Source organism: Canis aureus, chromosome 2, assembly GCF_053574225.1.
Source record: "Canis aureus isolate CA01 chromosome 2, VMU_Caureus_v.1.0, whole genome shotgun sequence".
In the NCBI taxonomy this organism is placed as follows: Eukaryota; Metazoa; Chordata; class Mammalia; order Carnivora; family Canidae; genus Canis; species Canis aureus.
This window is the reverse complement of record NC_135612.1, coordinates 19,402,772-19,423,781: the sequence shown is the minus strand read 5'-3', so window position 1 is coordinate 19,423,781 and position 21,010 is coordinate 19,402,772. Positions and strand designations below refer to the sequence as shown.

At 34.3% G+C, this 21,010-nt stretch overlaps 1 protein-coding gene across 20 annotated transcripts in view; it reads right to left on the bottom strand.

Moving 5' to 3' along the window:
• Window positions 1-21,010, bottom strand: part of LOC144293967 (uncharacterized) — a 1,010,193-nt gene that overhangs the window by 513,610 nt on the left and 475,573 nt on the right. For 5 of the 20 annotated variants that reach the window (XM_077865501.1, XM_077865447.1, XM_077865463.1 and 2 more), the window contains one exon: window positions 12,074-15,667. The exons of 11 other annotated variants lie outside the window; for them this stretch is intronic. The gene's annotated coding sequence lies outside the window, so the exon portion shown is untranslated. Of the gene's footprint in view, window positions 1-5,783; window positions 6,593-9,187; window positions 9,305-12,073; window positions 15,668-21,010 lie in introns of those variants that run through there. 4 more of the 20 variants (XM_077865484.1, XM_077865438.1, XM_077865456.1 and 1 more) reach the window with 2 other exon arrangements.

The window sequence follows — 21,010 nt, the reverse complement described above, 5'->3', positions numbered from 1 at the left end:
TTTAAAAAATAAATTACAAGAGTCCCTACTGGATAAGACCGTTGCACCATCTTTTCAAGATTCTGGTAAAGTCTTAGTTGACCACTTTTCAATTTGTCTTCACCACAGCATCATAAGGAATGCTCAATTTCTCTCTGCCCCAAGGGAAAAATAAGTCCATCAGAATGTTTTCATGAAAAATATTTTCATGAAAATACATTTACATGTTCATTAAAAACATAGTTTTGAATAGTTCCTTGAAAATATTTTTTCTAAGTTTTTATTTAAATTCAAGTTAGTTAACATGTAGTATTGGTTTCAGGAGTAGGCTTTAGTGATTCATCACTTACATATAACATCTAGGGCTCATCACAGCAAATACCCTCCTTAATACTCAACACCTATTTAGCCCATCATCCCAGTCACCTCCCCTTCAGCAAACCCCAGTCTGTTCTCTACAGTTAAGAGTCTCTTATGGTTTGTCTCTCTTTATCTTATTTTTCCTTCCCTTCCCCTATGTTCATCTGCTTTGTTACTTAAATTCCACATATGAGTGAAATCACACAGTATTTGTCTTTCTCTGACTTATTTCACTTAGCATAATAAACTCTAGTTCCATCCACATCATTGTAAATATTCTTTTTGATGGTTAATATTTCATTATATATATTTATACACACACACACACACACACATCTTTATCCAATCAGTATATGGATACTTGGGCTAGAATATATTCTTAAATACATATTTTATATACAATCTCATAAATATCTTCTTGTGAGCCAGATTTCCCCTCTCTCTGCTCTAACTCCTTTATTTCACCTTATTACTTCAGTCTCCTATTTTAATACACATCAATCTCCCCATCCATGCCTCACCCTTAATCCCCCTCCAATTTGTCCCTAGGTTGGGTGACCAAACATCCTGTCCCAGAACATTCCTGGTTTTTCACTTGAGTTAGTAAAATAACAATTGTTAAATATTTTTATGCCTCCTTTTCCTCTCAAGTGAATATTGGTTGAACAATATGCGGTTTCTCTCGCAAATCTTCCTATCATCTCCCGTCTGGAATTTGTTGTGTGATAACGGTCCGAGCTCCCATCAGGCAATCTCTGCGTTTTATCTCACTTCCTTCCAGACAGCAACAAGTTGTCAAGGAGAGATAAAACCGAAATTACTAAAAACAAAATGAAAACAAATGAGAAAACAAAATGAAAACTGTCAAATAAAACTTTGCAGGAAATCCAGTGGTCAGTAAAGCTGCCCCATGCAGTAAAACCTACTATAGATTTGTTCAAGATAGTTAAAAGAAACAAGTAAATGTTGAGGATTAGATTTGTATCAAATTGACCTTCGGAAAACTGACTTCCAAGAAATGAATCTGGACCTGGATAAGGAGAAGTGGAAAGGGAAAAAAGGGCAGTCTGCAGAAGTTCCTAGGATGGCTGGGATATGCTCCTCCAGCAAACTTTTTTCACTATCCAAGTTAAGAGTCAGTGCTTTAAAAGCTTCCAATCAAATATGCACAAGGGATATAATGTAAACTCATGCAATCTAAGATATCTGTATTTACTGAATGCTTATTTTGTGACTGAAACTATGCTATGCAGTTATCTCATTTAATATTCAAAGTAATCCTGCCAATTAGACATTTTTGTGAAGTATTGTGTAAAGTATTGTGTAAAGAAGTTTTGTCATTCATGCAGAGTGGTAGGCACATCTAGTACGTGATGAAGATAAAGGAACACAGTACTGCTGAACTCTGTAGCTGATGCCCATACACATTATGCAAGGAAAATCTGGGGGAGTAGGATGCAACCTAAGATAGCTATTTACAATAATATGTATGTATGAAGGATATATGATAAGTAAGTATGATATGTAAGAGCTTTAGCATTCACTTATTGATGAAAGAAATACAAGGCTTTCAGGGAATCTTCATGGAAGTAGTAAAGTAGTTTTGGCTAGAATAACATTTTTGGTACTTCAAAAAGAGGAAAAGAGGCAAGGAAGAGTAAGCATTTCTTCATTGCCATGATGCTAATTAAAATATATAAAGCTCTTAGCACAATGTCTGGCATATTTTAAATGCTAAGATATATTGTAATTTAAATGTTTAAATAATAGATTAATATATTAATGTTAATAACATCAAATTCCAAAATACATTATTTGACATGTTATGAGCCAGTAGGAAACATAACTAAGGTGGTAGGCATTTCCAAAATCAATACAGTTTTACCAAAATTTATCAGTATAGTTTTGACAAAGTTAAACCTCTTTGTTTCCACAGGAATCAGGCTTATAGGCTTCAGCTCTTCCAGATGTGAAAAGGTATATACTGATTGAAAGTGTTGTGACAAGTATTTTCCCATGTGATTTGCATGTTTTCAAACTCCTAAAGTACATGAATGTGTTTGTAGACACATGCTTATGTAAGTGTTAAAGCAACTTTCATATTCAGAATCAAGTTATCCGGGGACAGGGAAAATAATCTTATCACTACAGGTTGACCTCTACAGTAAGTTAAAAAAGGAAAAAAAGGGAGGATTAAAATCACCAGAAACATTAAAAACAAACAAAACAAGCTTGAATTTAGATCATAATTTTTGAAGATTTTCAAAACCTATTGGGGAATTAAAGAGCTATCAAGTTTTGTCAAAACTGGAAAACTCAGTAAAATATTTTGGAAAAAGCCTTTTTCACAAAAATATCACACACCCTGCATATAATTGTTTAAAAGCAGAAATATGATGAAATTTCTATTCAAGTTTCCTTATTATTATAGACTCTGACTTTACCCATGCAGAGAAACACATTTATCCCCTTTTAGGTAGGAGTAAATATTTTCCATTAATGACCTAAAAAATTCATGTGTTTAATGTTAATATTTCTGACTCTTATATAACATTGATTTTCCTGCCCATTAATGCAATAAAATAACCTGTTTTTAAAACTCTAAAGTTTCTTTTTAAACATCAAATGGCTCTAAATATCATTATTTTGAGGATTTCATTTGAATGAATCATAAACATATGGATGAGCTTTCACTGAATGACAATGATTTTAAAAGTTAATGCAAAATGTTTTTGGTATAAAACAGCTCAGCTGGAGCTCATCAAAAATGTTTGAAAAAATACTGATTCTGTATTGTTCAATATTATAAAATACGGCTGGGTGTGTCCCAAAGTTGAGAGAATTCTTTTCCAGTTTTTTTTTTTTTTTAAGTATCAAGAATAATCTCAAAATTTAACTATGTTAAGCATATTTTTATATTCAATATTTCTCTTGCATCTTTAAATTACTACATTTAAAAATCAACTAAATAGATTTTATTTTTACCCTAAATTTAATTACTATAGCTACATTATTCACATAATAAATAGTATGTATTGATCTTCCCCAAAAGATTTACAGAAATGACTACATATTTAATGCAGAAAACTTTAAAAAGTACAGAAGAGTCATCTTCAATTTTATGGACATTTTATTAGATTTGGGAATACAGGACTTCCACCTCCTTGAGTTAAGTTTATTCTCAGCTGTTTTATTATTTTTGGTGCAATTATAAATGGGATTGTTTTCTTAATTTCGCTTGCAGTGACTTCATTATTAGTGTAAGCAAATGCACTATTACGTTAATTTTGTATCCTGTGACTTTACTGAATTCATTTAAGATATTCTATGCTCATTACTCGAAGAGCCAATCCTGTTAAAATGTCCATACTACCCAAAGTAATCTATGGAATTAATGCAATTACTATCAAATGACCTACATTATTTTTCAGATAACTAGAACAAATAACCTTAAAATCTCAGAAGACCCCAAATAGCCAAAGCAATCTTGAAAGAAAGAAAGAAAGAAAGAAAGAAAGAAAGAAAGAAAGAAAGAAAGAAAGAAAGAAAGAAAGAAGAAAAGAAGATGGAGGTATCACAATCCCAGATTTCAAGATATACTACAAAGTTCCAGTCATCAAAACAGTATGGTATATATACAAAAATTACAACATAAATTAATGGAACATAATAGACGGCCCAGAAATAAACCTACAAATACATGATCAAATAATCTAGGATGGTCAAATAAGGAGAGAAGAACATACAATGGGGAAAAACATAATCCCCTTAATAAATGGCACTATGAAAACTGGACAGCTATGTGCAAATGAATGACACCGGGCCGCTTCCTTACACCATACACAAAACAAATTCAAAATGGATGAAAGACTTAAATGTGAGACCTGAAACCATAAAAAATCCTAGAAAACAACATAAGCAGTAAGTTTGTTGACACTGGCCATAGAAATATTCTGGTAGATAGGTCTTCTCAGGCAAGGTAAACAAAAGCAAAATTAAATTATTGGGACTACACCAAAATAAAAAGGTGTTGGGCAGCAAAGGAAACCATTAACAAAACATAAAGACAACCCATCAAAAGGGACAAGACATTTGTAAATGGTATATCCAGTAAGGGGTTATCAACCAAAATATATAAAGGATTATACAACACCAAAAAAAAAAAAAAAAAAAAAACACAAATAATCTTATTTAAAAAAAAAGAAAAAAAAAAAAAAACATGGACAGGGGACCTGAATAGCCATTTCCCCAAAGAAGACATCAGATGGCCAAAAGACACAGGAAAAGATGCTCAGCCTCACTAGTCATCAGGAAAATGCTAATCAAAACCACAATGAATTAACACCATAGACCTGTCAGATGGCTAAAAATCAAAAAAACATACAAAACAAGTATTGATGAAGATGTGGAGAAAAAGGAAACTTTGTCCATAGTTGGTGGGAGTCCAAATTGGTACAACCACTGTGGAAAATAGCATGGAGGTTCATCAAAAAATTAAAAATATAATTATCTTATGATCCAGTAATTCCACTACTGGTATTTGTCCAAAGAAAACAAAAAACACTAATTGAAAAAGCACACCCTATGTTTATTGCAGCATTATTTACACAGCCAAGATATGGAAGCAGCACAAGGGTCCATCTACAGATGAATGGATAAAGATGTGGATATATACACAATACAATATTAGCCGTTAAAAGGAATGGCATATTGCCATATGCAACAACATGGATGGATCACAGAGTATAACACTAAGCGAAAGTCCGAGGAAGACAAATGCCATACGATTTCATTTAATGGCTTGCCTGCCACGACTCTGTGTAGTCTGTCTCCCCAGTGGTGTTCCACAATGAAGACTCCTTAGTTTTTTTTTAATTGAGTGTTTTTATTCTTAAGTCTGGTATCACTTACCAAAAACCTAGGTTAGGATTCATGTTTGTGAGGGAGATAAAAAGCTAGTGATTCATGGGGTACAAGGGTTTTTGGGAAGTGGCAATATTCTATTTATTGACCAGAAGGGTGGTTCTGAGTGTTAACTTTGTAATAAATCATGAACTTATACCACTTTGTTTTGTATAATTTTCTGCATGTTTACTTATTTTACAATAAAAAGGTTATATTCATGATCTTGATTTTAGTAATGGTATATGGCATTGGTATATATATATATATGGCATTGGTGTATATATATTGCAAAACTTAGCAAGTTATACTTGATATATGTGCAGCTTAATGTATATCAATTATTAAGTAATGCAATGTGAATTTAAAAGCTGTAAAAAAAATAAGAGCTTATGATACATTATTTCTTTAAAAGAAATCAGCACCATGCATTGGGTGATAATCATAAGATTATTCAACCTCAAGAAATAAACTGCCAGTCCTCAAAATAGACTTTATTTCTCTATCCAGTATATGCTTTACTTTGTAGCAAGTATGAAAACTTGAACTGCACCTGGGAAGCCAGGGGTATGCAATATTTTTTTTAAAGACTTGATTAACACCTGCTTAAATATTTTCTCCCAATCTTTAATTAAACAGTTAAGGTAGGACTTCATTTCTAGATACACAATCAGACTGACTCTGAGTAATACTCTACAGCTGTTAATTTCCCTTTCCAAAGAGAGTTAAACATCAAAGATTCTTCACTTTCCAAAAACAGTGCTGTTCACTTTCTAAAAGAAGCAAAAACCTCAGCATAAAAAATACATGCAAATAGAGAAAACAATTCCAAACATTTTTTTAATTCTGAAAATTACAAATACACATTTTTTTCTCTAATTCCAGGAGGATCATGTAAAGATTCCAAAATAAAATTTAGCTCAATAAAATGAAAAGTAGAGATTTCTCCAAACATATCAACTATTGATACTACTTTAGAATATATAGCTTCAACATATAAAATAGTAACATTAATAAATTGTAAAATTCTAGTCAAGCCATCAGTAAGGTGAATATTTTATTTTAACTCAATTACCTTCAGCATCACCCAGGTTCTTGAAAGCCAAGTGAAAAGGTATACAGAAAGCATTTATATTCTAAGTTTGTAGTACTTAAATCAATGTTTATAAAATCGTCAAAGCCAGGGGTGCCTGCGAGGCTCAGTAGGTTTAGTGTCTGCCTTCAACTCAGGTCAAGATCTCAGGGCTCTGGGATGGAGCCCACATCCATCCAGCTCTCTACTCAGCAGGGAGTTTGCTTCTCTCTCTCCTCTCTCTACAGCTCCCCTCCACTCCACTCGTGTTCTCTCTCCCTGATAAATATAATTTTAAAATAGTCAAGGCCAACTGTTTTCATAAGCATAGTATCAAACTTCTTGTCCCATTTTCTGATTTGCAGAATTTTATAGCTTTTTCAACACTTTGACCAATTCATTTTGTTTTTAAATAGCGTACTGTAGTTAGTAAAGAGAAAGAACCAAAGGGAAGGAGGGTGAAAAAGGACAGGTGTGGGGGAAGCAGGGAGGGAAGGATGTGGAGGAAGGACAGAGAGGGGGAGGGGGGAGAGAGAGTCTAAGAGCACCTATGTGATGTCATCATCATAGCATCGCACCAGTGTTAAGGGTAAACACCAAGTTTATTTAGTTCAGGGAATAACTCCTTGCTGGTAATTTCCAAAGCATAGTAGTGTGACCAAGAGCAATTTTGTCCTTGTGTACGTGTAGATTATCACTTGGGAAGGAAGAGTAAGACTCAAGAGAATGCTTTCATTAATGAGGTGGCCAAGACCTCTGTTCTGAAGTCAGACTGTGTTTGAGCTGTGGCTCCCTTATACGTGCTATGTGACCTCGACAAGTCACTTTGTCACTCTGTGCATTCTTCCTCTCATGTGTAAAATAAAAATATTAATCAGGCATACTTCACAGGATAGTTGGGGAATTATGGATGTTCACATATTGAAAAAGTTCAGAACATTGTTTGGCATATGTTCTATGTAAATGTTTGGTGTTATTCTTTTTACTACTATCTGTCATTATTTTTTTTTTTATTTTTTTGGTGCTTAACAAGAATTTGGTGTGTAAAAAGCCATTTTTAATCTTGCATATTCCTTAACTTGAAAACATCATCTCCCCTACCCACCACTGTTAAATTCCTATATAATTCCAAGGAGCTTTACCATAATATAATTTTTAAGGAGTTACCCTAACAAATTGCGATTTGCTCCATTATGGTATCCAAAATGCATTCATGAATCCAGATCCAAATAATGGACCTGAATTCTTCCAAAGGAAAGGATCTTATAATGTTTAGAATTTTAAAAAGTGAATCACAGAAGAGTTCAGAAACTTATCTAATCTTGGATCATAGGTCTTAGATTTTCTAAAACAAATTAATTCCATCCTAAAACTTATTAATATAAATATCCTTCATTAAAATACTTTTTAGTGAATCCCCAGTGACATAATGAATTTCCATAATACCATGTCATATATTATCAATATAATGACCATTATATTGATAGCCAAATTTTGAGTTATAAATATAACGCTTCAGTGAAGAGAGTAGAATGACAGAAGTCTAGAGCAGTCATGAAATAGGTGGAACTATTTGTTTATTGTTCCTTTATGTTAACTTCGGTATTACTCTTCAGAAATCTGTGAAAACAAAGCTTAAGAAAGGCCAATATTTTGGGGACTAATAAAATATTAATAAAAAGTGTATATTAAGCAAAGTAAGAATGGCTGAGTTAAGGAGGGTATTAATCATATCAAAATGTGTCTGATTACGTCAGTGAAGAATGTATACAACTTCAGTGGATATTGTCAGTATCTTACCAAGATCCACTTAGGGGCAGACATACCCATCCCAGCTACTACGAGTGTTGGCTATGAATGGTTGGTGAATGTCCTGTTCTCTGGCAGCCAGCCCTACCATTTGAGAGCTACTTCACCAAGAAGGTACCCTCTCACCTGGCATAGCTTCAATCCTTTACTTAGGCTTTGCCTATAGAGAATCTAAGAGACCAATCATTTTCATTTCCTCCTCAAAATTGATCAAGAGGAAGTAAGTCTGGGATTTAAGTTAGAAGCAGGATTATTTAAATTGTCAGTTCCTACAAAAGTAGTGCATCATTTTTCTCATTATTATTTCAATAGGAATAAAATAGTTTTTGTAGTTTTGGAACACACAAACTACACAGCCTTGAATGGAGGTGTGCATGTGCATAACTGTGTATATCTTTTTGCACGTATATATAATTTCTGAATCACAATTGTGATTCTCACACACACACCTGGCATTTTGGTATGTGGTGAACTGACTGAAATCAACACATTTCAAAGTAAAAATCCAGAAGAAAATGGACTCAAAGTTTATCAGCATTATTTCAAACTTCCTTTCAAAAAGTTAATTTTCTATGATTGCTATTCTTGACGGATCCAAGAATTCTGTGAGTTGGATAGAATAAATTATGTCTTTGTTACTTAACAAATACACCTGAATAAATGTAGGCCCAGGACTTGCAACATATTCACAGATAGTTTATAGGTCTCAAGTCAATTATCTACAGGGCTAAACTGAATATTGCAGTTCTTTTCATAATTTAAAATAAATTTGAACATTAAATAGAACTTTCCTCTTTTACTACAGTATCTGCTGAACTGTCAGCAATAGACATAGTCTTAATCTGCATAGTTATAATTCTCAAGGAGTTTGATATTGTTGACATTTTCAAAGATCTATGATCATTTAGGAGTTAAAATATGCAATGATCCCTGTATAGATCAACTCTCCCTCAGGTTAATAAGGACAACAGAATACATATTAGAAGAAGCAAATGCTGATCATGTTTCTTGGACACATCGAAGGATAAGAAAATACTATGCTTTCATCAATAGAACCTCTCTTACCTGCACTTATCTCACCGCCCACAGGATTTTAGTGAGTATGGCGTATGTCCTATTGTTATACCCAGTTGGGCAAGTGGGGACTGATAGAATTCCTTAAGGCAGTTAGGCCTGTAGGACCTGAGAGCAGAAAATAAACAGGGTGAGTGAAGCCATTTCCCCCTGGCTGAACCAGCACTCACTTCAGGTCTCTTTTCTCTCAACTCACTATAGAGTGTTGTGCATGTATGTGAAAGGAAGAGGAATTACTGGATATTCAGAATGTTCTGATTTTACTTATTTTTAGTCCAACCTACAATTGGATGATGTCTAGTACTTTTTTCAAACTGAGGTTGCACTGTTTAGTAAAGATCCGCTTTTTTTTTAAGATTTTATTTGAAAGAGAGAGCATGAGGGCCAGACAGAGGGCAAAGAGAGAAGCAGATTCCCTGCTGAGCAGGGTGCTTCCCAAAATTTTCTAGTTTCATAAGAAGTATGTTTTATAGATATGGTTGCCAGGATGATGTTCCTTTTAATACGATTTTATGATATTCCTTTAATTTTTTTAAGACTTTATTTATTCATGAGCTTGGGGTGGGGGAAGAAAGAGAGAGAGGCAGAGACACAGGCAGAGGGAGAAGCAGGCTCCATGCAGGGAGTCTGACGTGGGACTCCATCCGGGGTCTCCAGGATCATGCCCTGTGCTGAAATTGGCGCTAAACCGCTGAGCCACCCAGGCTGCCCTATAATATTCCTTTTAAATCCATTATATTTTTTTATTCATTCATCATTGTAGTCTAAAATAGATATTTCCATATATAAGATTTTCAAATATTTTGTTGTTCTTGACTTCACCTACCCATCCACTCAGGTACTCACTGCGCACCTTCTTCAGCTCTGCAGTTGTATGGGGGTTTAACAGGCACCATCCAGGTGGCCAGCAAGCTCTTTTCGGCCATGGATATGTTGGACTGAATTGAGAATCTTTTAGTTAGTTGGTTCTTGCACATTCCCAATCCACTCAATATAAGATTGACAAAAATTTCCATAGAAATTTCTGTTGTGGTTCTCAATAGGTTTATGCTTCTCTATGTGCCAAAATCCACTTTCAAAGCCCATATTCTTTCTGCCCAATTGTGTTATCAGAGTTGAGCCACTCAATGGGAGTACATGAAGGGTACTTACAGAGGGATATTTTAAGTTTCTTAGGAGAAACGTCTTTTAGTAGAGAAATGGATGCTTAATTTTCAGGTTATAATTCTCTTGGACTTCAGAGTTAAGAATTAAAATGTCAGGGTAGAGGAGAGAAAGATTTCCTAATATTATTTCAATTGAACAGCTTTCCTCTGTTTTCAGCAGCTAAGCATATAGAGCTCATTAAATTTGTTTGAAAACTCTCTCCATCCATCCTGGTTTTCATGGAAATTTCTTCAAGAATCTGCTAATAAATTTACTACAGGGCTTCATGTTGTGATTGCAAATCTTTAAAAAACAAAAATTCTCCAGTCTTAAAGTATATTTCACAAGTATTTTTTAATACCTTGGGGAGTTTGGAGAAGCTACATCATGGGGTGTTAAACCCTTTTAAAGAGACATTCTAAGGCCATGAATTAAGTGACTTTTTAACTCCTAAAATGACACCAAAATGAGGGGATTAGAGGGAAATTTTTCTTTGAAACAAATGATCTCGTCATATTTCAATTTTCCTCTTCCTTTTGCCAAGTATAATATCATTTCCAAGTTAGATTTGTTTTCCCTGTCTTCTTGAATTTTTGAACTTTGATATTTCCGTATTTATAACCGACTAAGGTCCCCATTGCTTTTAACTCATCTGATGGGTCTTGCAGAAGTCCAGACTTATCTTGTTAATTTTTAACACAAATACTGGTAATAGTAAGCTCAGGTACAGTAAAAATCATATGTGCCTCAACAATTTTAGACAAGGCTTACATTATTTTCTCTCTTGTCCTCACCTTAAATCTCCTTCCCTTTCCTCCCCTGATCTCCCCAATCACTCTTTTCCCCTCTGTGTACTAGCCCTGATGGTTAAGTTGGTGTTCCTAAGGCATCTCGTGTTAGAATCAGAGTATTTTCCCATTTCAATTTAAAAAGACCGGGCAGCAGTTTAGCACCGCCTTCAGCCCAGGGCCAGATCCTGGAGACTAGGGGTTGAGTCTCACATCGGGCTCCCTGTATGGAGCCTGCTTCTCCCTCTGCCTGTGTCTCTGCCAAGACCTTTTTTTTGGGGCTCCTGGGTGGCTCAGTTAAGCATCTGCCTTCAGCTCAGGTCGCAATTCCAGTGTCCTGAGATTGAGCCCCTGTCAGGCTTCCTGCTCAGTGGGGAGTCTGCTTCTCCTTTTCCCTCTCTCCCCACTCTTGCTCATGCTCTCTTGTACTCTATCTCAAATAAATAAAAATCTTAAAAAAAAAAAAAAAAAAAACTAGGAAACCTTTTAAAAACCTTGGTATCCACAATAAAATATAAGAGGATACCACTGTAAGGAAATGATACAGTGAAATTAAGAAAAACAAAGATTCTTCAGGGCAAAACACACACACAAAAAAAACAAAATAGTGAATTAGAGCTCTTTTTTGTATTTGTTTTATTTTGTACATTATATGGAACACTGAAAGAATGAAAGGAAAAATGTTAAGCATAGAACAGCATTTCTTTAAAAATTCTTTTATAGGCTATTAACAGAAAAGTAGATATTGCTTATGGAGGTTTTGACTTGCATTTTTCTGATGATGAGTGATGCTGAGCATCTTTTCATGTGTCTTTTAACCATCTGGATGTCTTTTTTGGAGAAATATCTGTTCATGTGTTCTACCCATTTTTAAATTGGATTATTTGGCTTTTTAGTATTGAGTTAAGTTTTTACATATTTTGGCTATTAACTCCTTATCAGATATACGGTTTTCAAGTATCCTCCCATGTAGTGAGTTGTCTTTTTATTTTATTAATGATTTCTTTTGCCATCCAACATTTTTTTTTTTTTGGTGTAGTCCCAAATAGTTCAATTTTGCTTTTGTTTACCTTGCCTGAGGACATAGGTATAGAAAAATGTTTCTATGGCCAATGTCAACAAAATTACTGCCTATATTGTCTTCTAGGATTTTACGGTTTCAGGTCTCATGTTTAGGTATTTAATGCATTTTGAGGTTGTTTTTGTGTATGATGTAAGAAAATAGTCCAGTTTCAATCTTTTGCATGTAGCTGTTCAGTTACCCCAACACCATTTGTTGAAGAGACTATCTTTTTTCCCCAATGCATATTATTGCCTTCTTTGTCACAGACTAACTGGCCATAATATCATCAGCTTATTTCTGTGCTTTCTAATCTGTTCCATCGATCTGTTCTCTTTTTATGCCAGTACCATGTGGTTTTGATATGCAGCTTTGTAGTATATCTTGAAATCTGGGATTATGATACCACTAGTTCTGTTCTTCTTTTGTAAGATTTCTTTGGCTATTCAGGGTATTTTCTGATTCCATATAAATTTTCTAGTTATATGAAAAATGTAGGTCTTCCAATAGACACTGTATGCAAATTGCTTTGGGTAGTTGGGATACAATGCCCCCCCCCAAAAAAAAACACCCCACCCAAACAAATCAATTAAAAATGAGCAGTAGACACTCAACCTCACTAATCGAGAAAATGCAAATCAAAATCACAATGAACTATCATCTCACACTTGTCAGAATGGCTGAAATCAATAACACAAGAAACAACAAGTGTTGGTAAGGACATAGAAAAACAAAAGAACCCTCGTGCACTGCAGGTGGGAACGCAAATTGATGCAACCACTGTAGAAAAAAAATGGAGGCTCCTGAAACATCAAAAATAGAATTTACTCTATGTTCCAAGAATTCCACTACTGAATATTTAGTCAAAGAATAGCAATATACTAATCCAAAAAGACATATGTACCCTATGTTTACTGCAACATTATATTTGCAATAGTTAAGATATGGAAGTAACCCAAGTATCCATTGATAGATGAATAAAGAATGAATGTGGTATACATATATAATGGAATATTATCCAGCCTTTAAGAAGAATGACATCTTGCCACTTGCAACAACATGGATCAATCTGGAGGGTTTAATGCTAAGTGAAATAAGTCAATTAGAAGAAATAAAAAAAAAATTAAGTAGATACTGCTGAAATCAAATCAATCATGCAGAGGAAATAGGCAAAGCTCTCCCAAAAGCAGGGGAAAGGACAAAAAAAGACTAAATCAAACAGAAAGGAAGGCAGAGATGTAACTAAAAAGCATGGGGACTCTGAGAAGGAAAACAGAACTGGAAGAGAAACAACCAAGATACAGTCAGTAGCAAAAAAAGAAACTTTTCTGAGGGGGCGGCGGTGGGGGGTGGGTGGTAGAAAGCCTAGATAACTATAGGCAACTTTTTTTTAACATTTAATTATTTTTCTTTAAATTCAAGTAATACATACATAGTGGAAAATTTTTGACAAGTCAGAACAAAAGGGATAGAGAGAGAGTGTGTTGAGAGAGAAATATACACAAAGAGAGAGGAAGGCACAGGACAAAGAAAGAAGGAAAAGAGAGAGAAAAAAACTGTGGGGTGATCATACACAATCATAGCACCTCCATCAGAGAATCATGTTAATATTTATGGCTCACTTTGCTGGAAATAAATTTGTGAGTGGGGATCCCTGGGTGGCGCAGCGGTTTGGCGCCTGCCTTTGGCCCAGGGCGTGATCCTGGAGACCCGGGATCGAATCCCACGTCGGGATCCCAGTGCATGGAGCCTGCTTCTCCCTCTGCCTGTGTCTCTGCCTCTCTCTCTCTCTCTCTCTCTGTGTGTGTGACTATCATAAATAAATAAAAATTAAAAAAGAAAAAAGATTTGTGAGTGAATTATGCTTCTTAGAACTCTGAGGTAATTCTGTTTATCTTTGTTACCTATTCCCCTAACACACTTTATTTTAATCAGCATTATTACTAAAAATAATTAAATGACTACCTAGTTTGGTTGACTTATTTAACCAACTTCCTATCTAGATCATTATTTTGCAGTTTTCAACCACTGTATCATGGTACAATGATTTAAAGAAAAATAGCGTTGCCAGTCTTATGTGCCAAAAAATAGGTAAAACCTGCTATTTTATCTATACAATTTCATTAAACATCATCCTGTGGAGTTTTTACATACGTTAATACTAACCTCATCTCCTGTGACTGAAAAAAAGTTAGAACCACTGGAATCCATGGTAAAAAATCCTTATATAGGTCCCATTATAAACAATTCTGTTATTTCCTTAGAGTAAGTTCCATGGATAAGAATTATTGGGACAGGTTGAAAAATTTTAGTATACTAGTTGGACATTTCTATTTCCTTTTGAGGGGTATGAATTATTTATTCATATTCTTTGTTCATTTTTTATGAAATGTTAGGTTTATAAGAGGATGAGAGGAAGCTTGTCTTTTTCAAAGTTGTAATCATTCACCTATTATATGTTTCTCAAATTTCTTAGTTTATTGAATACCTTAGTTTTTTAATTAATTTAATTAAGCTTTAAATCTTTTATACTGGCCATGAATCATTTTTCATGTGACTTCTTTTAGGTTTAATTCCTACATATAAGGCATTCCTTGCTTAGGAATCAGATAAATATACCAATATTCATTGCTATTGGAAGATTTAAACTTTTACATTTAATGTTTTCACCTGGAACTTATTTTGACATATTTTGGAAAGTATGCATCTCTTTTGATTCTATTATTATTAAAATAAACGTCCCATCAACATTGATTGAACTCTATCCTTCCTGATTTTAAAGGTCATAATTAACAATCTCCAAATATATATATGATTAGTTTCTTCATGGCTCTGGCAGGAAGAGAGGAAGAGTAATTAATGTGAAATAGGCCAAGAATGTTTTCCATAACAATGGAAAAGGCTTTCTTTCTCTTCTTGAAAAATATATTGAACTTTAGATTGTCTTTCACACCTTCCTTAGTTTTCATTTCTATAATATTATTCCTTCCCTCTTCATATTGTTTGAGAGTTTCTAAATGTTTCCTATACTACTAATGAAATTTTCTGCAATATCCTCAAGCTTTTTATCTATCACATAGGAGGTAGGAGTAATGCTCCTACAATCCCACGGTTCTCAGATTAAAAAACTTGCTACTCAAGTCTAGATTTTACCAATTTTATTTTATTGATTTTATTTTTTTAAGATTTTGTTTATTTATTCATGAGAGACACAGAGACAGAAGCAGAGGGAGCAGCAGGCTCCATGCAGGGAGCCCGATGTGGGATTCGATCCCGAGACTCCAGGATCACGCCCTGGGCCGAAGGCAGGCGCCAAACCGCTGAGCCACCCAGGGATCCCTAGATTTTACCAATTTTAAAATACTGCTGTCAGTGATAATGGAATACAATATATTTTATTATGTACTTCTCAGGAGTGAATTTTGAATTGGCTCTCAAAGACAGTGTGGTATAGTCCTCTCTCCCATATATAATTACCTGAAAAAAAAAAAACCCTCAAATTCTGTTTTTTAATGCCCTAAATTTCTTATAATATTATGCATTTTCCCCATTCCTATCATTTTAAAACTTTAGTCATCATTTTAATGGATACCTGCATGAGAAAAAAGGATGGAAAAGGAGGCAGGCAAGATTAAGGAATAATCCATAAATCAGTTAAAAACATTTTTAAAAATGTATCAGCTGACTTCAAACTTCTCAGCAACAATGAAATCAAGAAAGGACTATATAACAGCAAAGACTCCAGTCTAGGCTCTACCAGTTATTAGATTCATGACTTCAGGTGAGCTATGTATTTTTCCTAGTGGCATCATCTCGGAACAAGGATAATACCAGCCTTATAGAGTGATAGCAAAGCTTAAATGATACTGAGTACATAAACCATGGAATACAGTAAATCATACATATGTTATTAAATATAGGATTTCAAGGATTGTAAAATACACCATTATTTTATCTACTACTAAGTAAAGGAGCAAAAGATTGTCAATTAAACTGTGACATAATGCCTTAATGATAATCCTAAGTGACAATCCATCACACCAGCTTCTCATTTGCTTTGAAATTAATTTCAGCTACACCAAGATTTTTATGGCAGTTTCTCATACTTTCATTTACATTCCTTTGACTGTGACAGACAATATTTATTGCACAAAAATCTGTAATAAATAAATAATTAATACACTCCAGTCCTCTATTTTAGGGTTTTGTCCTTTCTTTAATAACATAAGGCACTTTGTTTGTATTTGCAAAAAAAAAAAGAAAAAAGGAACTATAATCATTCCTCCGACAAAATTTCTGCATTAATATCAAATTCGTGCCTCTCTTCTCTATAACTTTCCTTATATTCAATAACTTTTAACTGCTAAATTAGTGTGTAATTATTTTAAAGATATTTGACATGCATTTAAACGCAGTATGTGCAGTAACACCAATGCATACACTTAAATGAAGAAATGGCTTAGAATTGTGACCAAATTTGTGTATGCCTAACAAAACTGTCACTTGTATCTCAAAGTACTACCTCAAAGTGCTATCCTAAAGTTGCTGTATGAAGTCATTATAAGTTTCACTGGAATTTCAAAATTGTTAAAATACTAAAAATGTACATTTTAGATTGCTGCAATATACTCAGTAATACTGAGTTGCACTGTTATACTCTGTGTATAACATAACACTGAGAGTAAAAGTTTATGTTCACAATGATCTTCTACCCATTCAAATTTTAATTTTTTTGAAAGGCCTCAGAAAATTTCATGCAGATGAGCAAACTCTCAAAACATGTACCTACTACATACTGTTTTCTATGAAAAAGATTACTTGAAGGTTATCATCTATGAAATACTGTGGGTACAGCTATACAATGAGATATTATTTAACAATAAAAGAAAAAACATCAATTTATGTGAAAAGACATGACGAATCCAAAATGCATATTGCTAACTGAAAGAAACCATTTGGAAACAGTTGTATACCATCTGATTCCAACTATTTGCCTTCTGGAAAAGGCAATAGAATTGAAAGAGTAAAAATATCTGTATTTGCCAGATCTGTAGAGTGGATAAGGTTAAGTTAGAGTAGATCATGGGTATTAGTAAGGTAGTATATAGGGTACTTTTTAGGGCAGTGAAACTATTTTATGTGATGCTTTGACGGTGGGTACACAGCACTATGGATTTGTCGAAACCCACGTAATGTTACAGAACAAATGATGGGAATTACATCATTTAGATGATCAAGGGATCCCAGGAAGGAATGCAAACTGTGACAAGAGAAGTTGACTGTATTACAAAAGTATGAAACAACCTCACTAAAGAAACAACAGACATAAAAGGGTGTAAAAGGTCCTGACCTAAGTTACTTTTGAAAATAAACAGTCTATACAATTAGAAACAAAAATAACTGCATATGTGTTCTGCTCTAGTTGATAAAGTTGAACTCTGATAGAGCTAGACATGTGTACTGAAACTGAGTAATTAAATGTCTGGTAGATAGTGTGAGACATTTCTCACTGCTGGACTAGAACTTTTTAGATAGGCAAGAAGAGGCTAGAATGATCCACATGTCAAAGGATTAGAGTTGGAAACATCAGTATGAACTCATGTTTCACTTAATATAGTTACATATAGAAACATTTATAAATGTGCACATATATGCAGGTTTTTACATACACATTTCCTCAGTCTGTTGGTTGAGAGGACCTAGAAAAAAAAAATTCACACTCCAACAGCAGTAAGTGCACTAGCACCCAGATTCTAGTTTCTAATGCCACTCTCCAATAAAAGGAACAAGGGTTCTTTGGAGAACAGCTGATTCAAGGATAGGCAGGAAACATAAAAGATCAATCTGAAGCATCCTATAGTTCCAAACTGTTATGTAAAAACAAAAACAAAACACCAAAACCTTTATTTCTGAAGGTATGTGAAAGGGACACAGGAGCCAACTGAAGGAACTCCCAGGGACCAAAGCTAGAACAATTTGAGTAAATAAATAGCACTGGATTATAACCCAAAGTATGAAGCAAATCCATACTGCTATAAGTGACTAAATAAATAAGTGAATGAGGGAGGAATTAGACAAATCCCCTTGCAAAATTTCAAATAATTTATGTAAATATTCTGCCTTTGCAAAGGGAAGAAGCATAAATCCCCACCTCTTAAGTGTGAGCTACACATAATAAAAAAAATGAGCAACTTTACAAACATTTCATAAGCCTGACAAAGACTACCTCACCCGGGTGATCTAAGACAACAAGAATAGTGGTAAATCATGTTCACAGTATGTACCTATGATGCTTAGTTCTAGGTGTCTATCTGGTTCAACTAAAGTAACCATTTAAAGACATTTAATCAAACACTAATCTAGGCATTGCTGTTAAGGTATTCTGTAGATGTTGTTAACACCTACAATCAATTGACTTTAAGGCGAATACTACCATATAATGCAGGTCGGCCTCATCTAGGCAGCTGAATACCTTAAGAGAAAAAAACTGAAGTTTCCTCCAGAGAAAGAAATCCTGCCTCAAGATTGCAGAATCAACTCCTGCTTGAGATTCTAGCCCAGGGACCTACCCTACAAATTTCACAAATTATGTGAGGCAATTCCTTATAATAATTCTCTTTACAGAGATCCTGTTGGTTCTGTTTCTCTGGAGAACTCAGTACCTTTGATATGATCTGATAAAAATGGCACTTTATCTCCATGTACTTCCTCTCAAAAACTCCAACCTCCATTTGCATAAATAGAAGAACAAGAGGCAAATTCCAGTAAGGGGATATGCTACAAAATACCTGGCTAATACTCTTCAAAATTGTCAAGGTCAAGGAGACCTGGGTTACTCAGTGGTTAACCTGCCTTCAGCTCAGGTTGTGGTCCCGGGGTCCTGGAATTGAGTCCCGCATTGGGCTCCCCAGGTTTCTACCTCCGCCTATGTCTCTGCCCCTCTCCGTGTGTCTCTCATGAATAAATAAAATCTAAAAAAGAAAAAAATGTTCAAAATTGTCAAGGTCACCAAAAGGAAGAAAGAAAAGAAAAAAAAAATCAAAGAAACTGAAATAGCCAAGAGGAACCTAAGAAGATATGACAACTAAATGTAATGTGGTATCCTGGATAGCATCATGGAACAGAAAATGACATTGGGTAAAACTAAGGAAAACTGAATACAATAGGGCTTTACCAATGGAGTATCAGTATCGGTTCATGAATTGTAAGAAATGTACCATACTAACCTGACATATTTAATAGGGAAAACTGGCTGTGAGAGTACACGGGATTTTTCTGTAGTAGCTTCTCAATTTTATGTAAATTTAAAACTACCCTAAAAAGAGTCTATAACAATCTAGTCTATTGAGAGAAGAAACAAAAATAAGAATTCAAAATCTGGGAGACAGTGTTATTATTGGTTTCTCATTTAGAAGTATAATATACAAAATTTTAGTTAAATAATTATTTTAAGTAGTTATAAAATAAAACGTAAATACTAAAGACATGATAAAGAAAATGTGCTGTGTAAAAAAAATGAACAATAACAATTTAAGAACAATTAAATACAGGTTGAACATACAGGTATATAAGTGTAAGAGGTAATGTTTGGGGAGCAGAATAATGGGAAAAGTAAAATCTTGCTAAATCTGCATGCAAAAAACAAAAGATTCTAAAGATTCAGTTTTTCTTGAATGTGAGAATTTGAGAAATATAAAGGTTGCTTTTTTCTCCAAATTGTTACAAAATTTAAAAAGTAGGGTAGTGTCTATAAGAAAAGGAAACATCAGCAAATATTGAAAAATAGAAAGCAAAATAGAAATGACAGCTATGGGATCAAAAGTAGTAGTCATGAAGATAAACACAGAAGTCTAAAACTTGTTAAATTCTTTTTTTTTAAGATTTTATTTATTTATTCATGAGACACACACACACACACAGAGAGAGAGAGAGAGAGAGAGAGAGAGAGAGAGAGAGGCAGGCGGAGACACAGGCAGAGGGAAAAGCAGGCTCCATGCAGGAAGCCTGATACAGGACTCGATCCCAGGACTCCAGGGTTACGCTCTGGGCTGAAGGCAAGAGCTAAACCGCTGAGCCACCTGGGGATCCCAAAACTTATTAAATTCTAAGACTATAAATTTAGATTAGAATTCTACTTTCTGGAGAAATGAATAAGTTAAAAAAAAAACAAAAAATATTTAGAATTATAAAACAAATTAAAAATTATCAGAAAAAGCCTGTAAGAGTATAATGAATTTCCAAGGCAAATTGGAAATGTAGTCAGAGAATAAAATGTTAACAAAAAATTATTTTAATTAATGAACATACACCATTTTCTAGTGACAAGTCAAAAATCTATTGTATACTTCTTAAATGATATAACCTACTGAAACAAATTCAGTACATAAAGCCATCTGTAATTTCAATTAAATGCTTAAGCATTCAGATACTGTATTAGAAGTCTAAAACCTTCCTAATGAGCACCTCTCCCAAGACTTTAAATGCTCTATTTTTCTTCTGCATACCAACCAGATGAAGCCATACATTAGTTTGCCACCTCCACTGCTTCTTGTTGATACAACATTGCTGTTCAAGACTGACTCTGCCACGTCACTGCTTAGGTTCCCCTGGTTTTTGGAGAGTATGGCATGTTCTTAATGCACACAACTGGGATGCCAAGGGAAGGGACTTCAGACATCATTCCAGAACATATCTATTGCTCTAGATGAGCCAGCTGGGAGAATCATCTTGTGTCAAACTCCCATCCTGGCAGAGAAGCCCTCCAAGGCAACATTTTATGACAAAGATTTAACTTCAGGCTAGCATAAGACTTTTGATGTC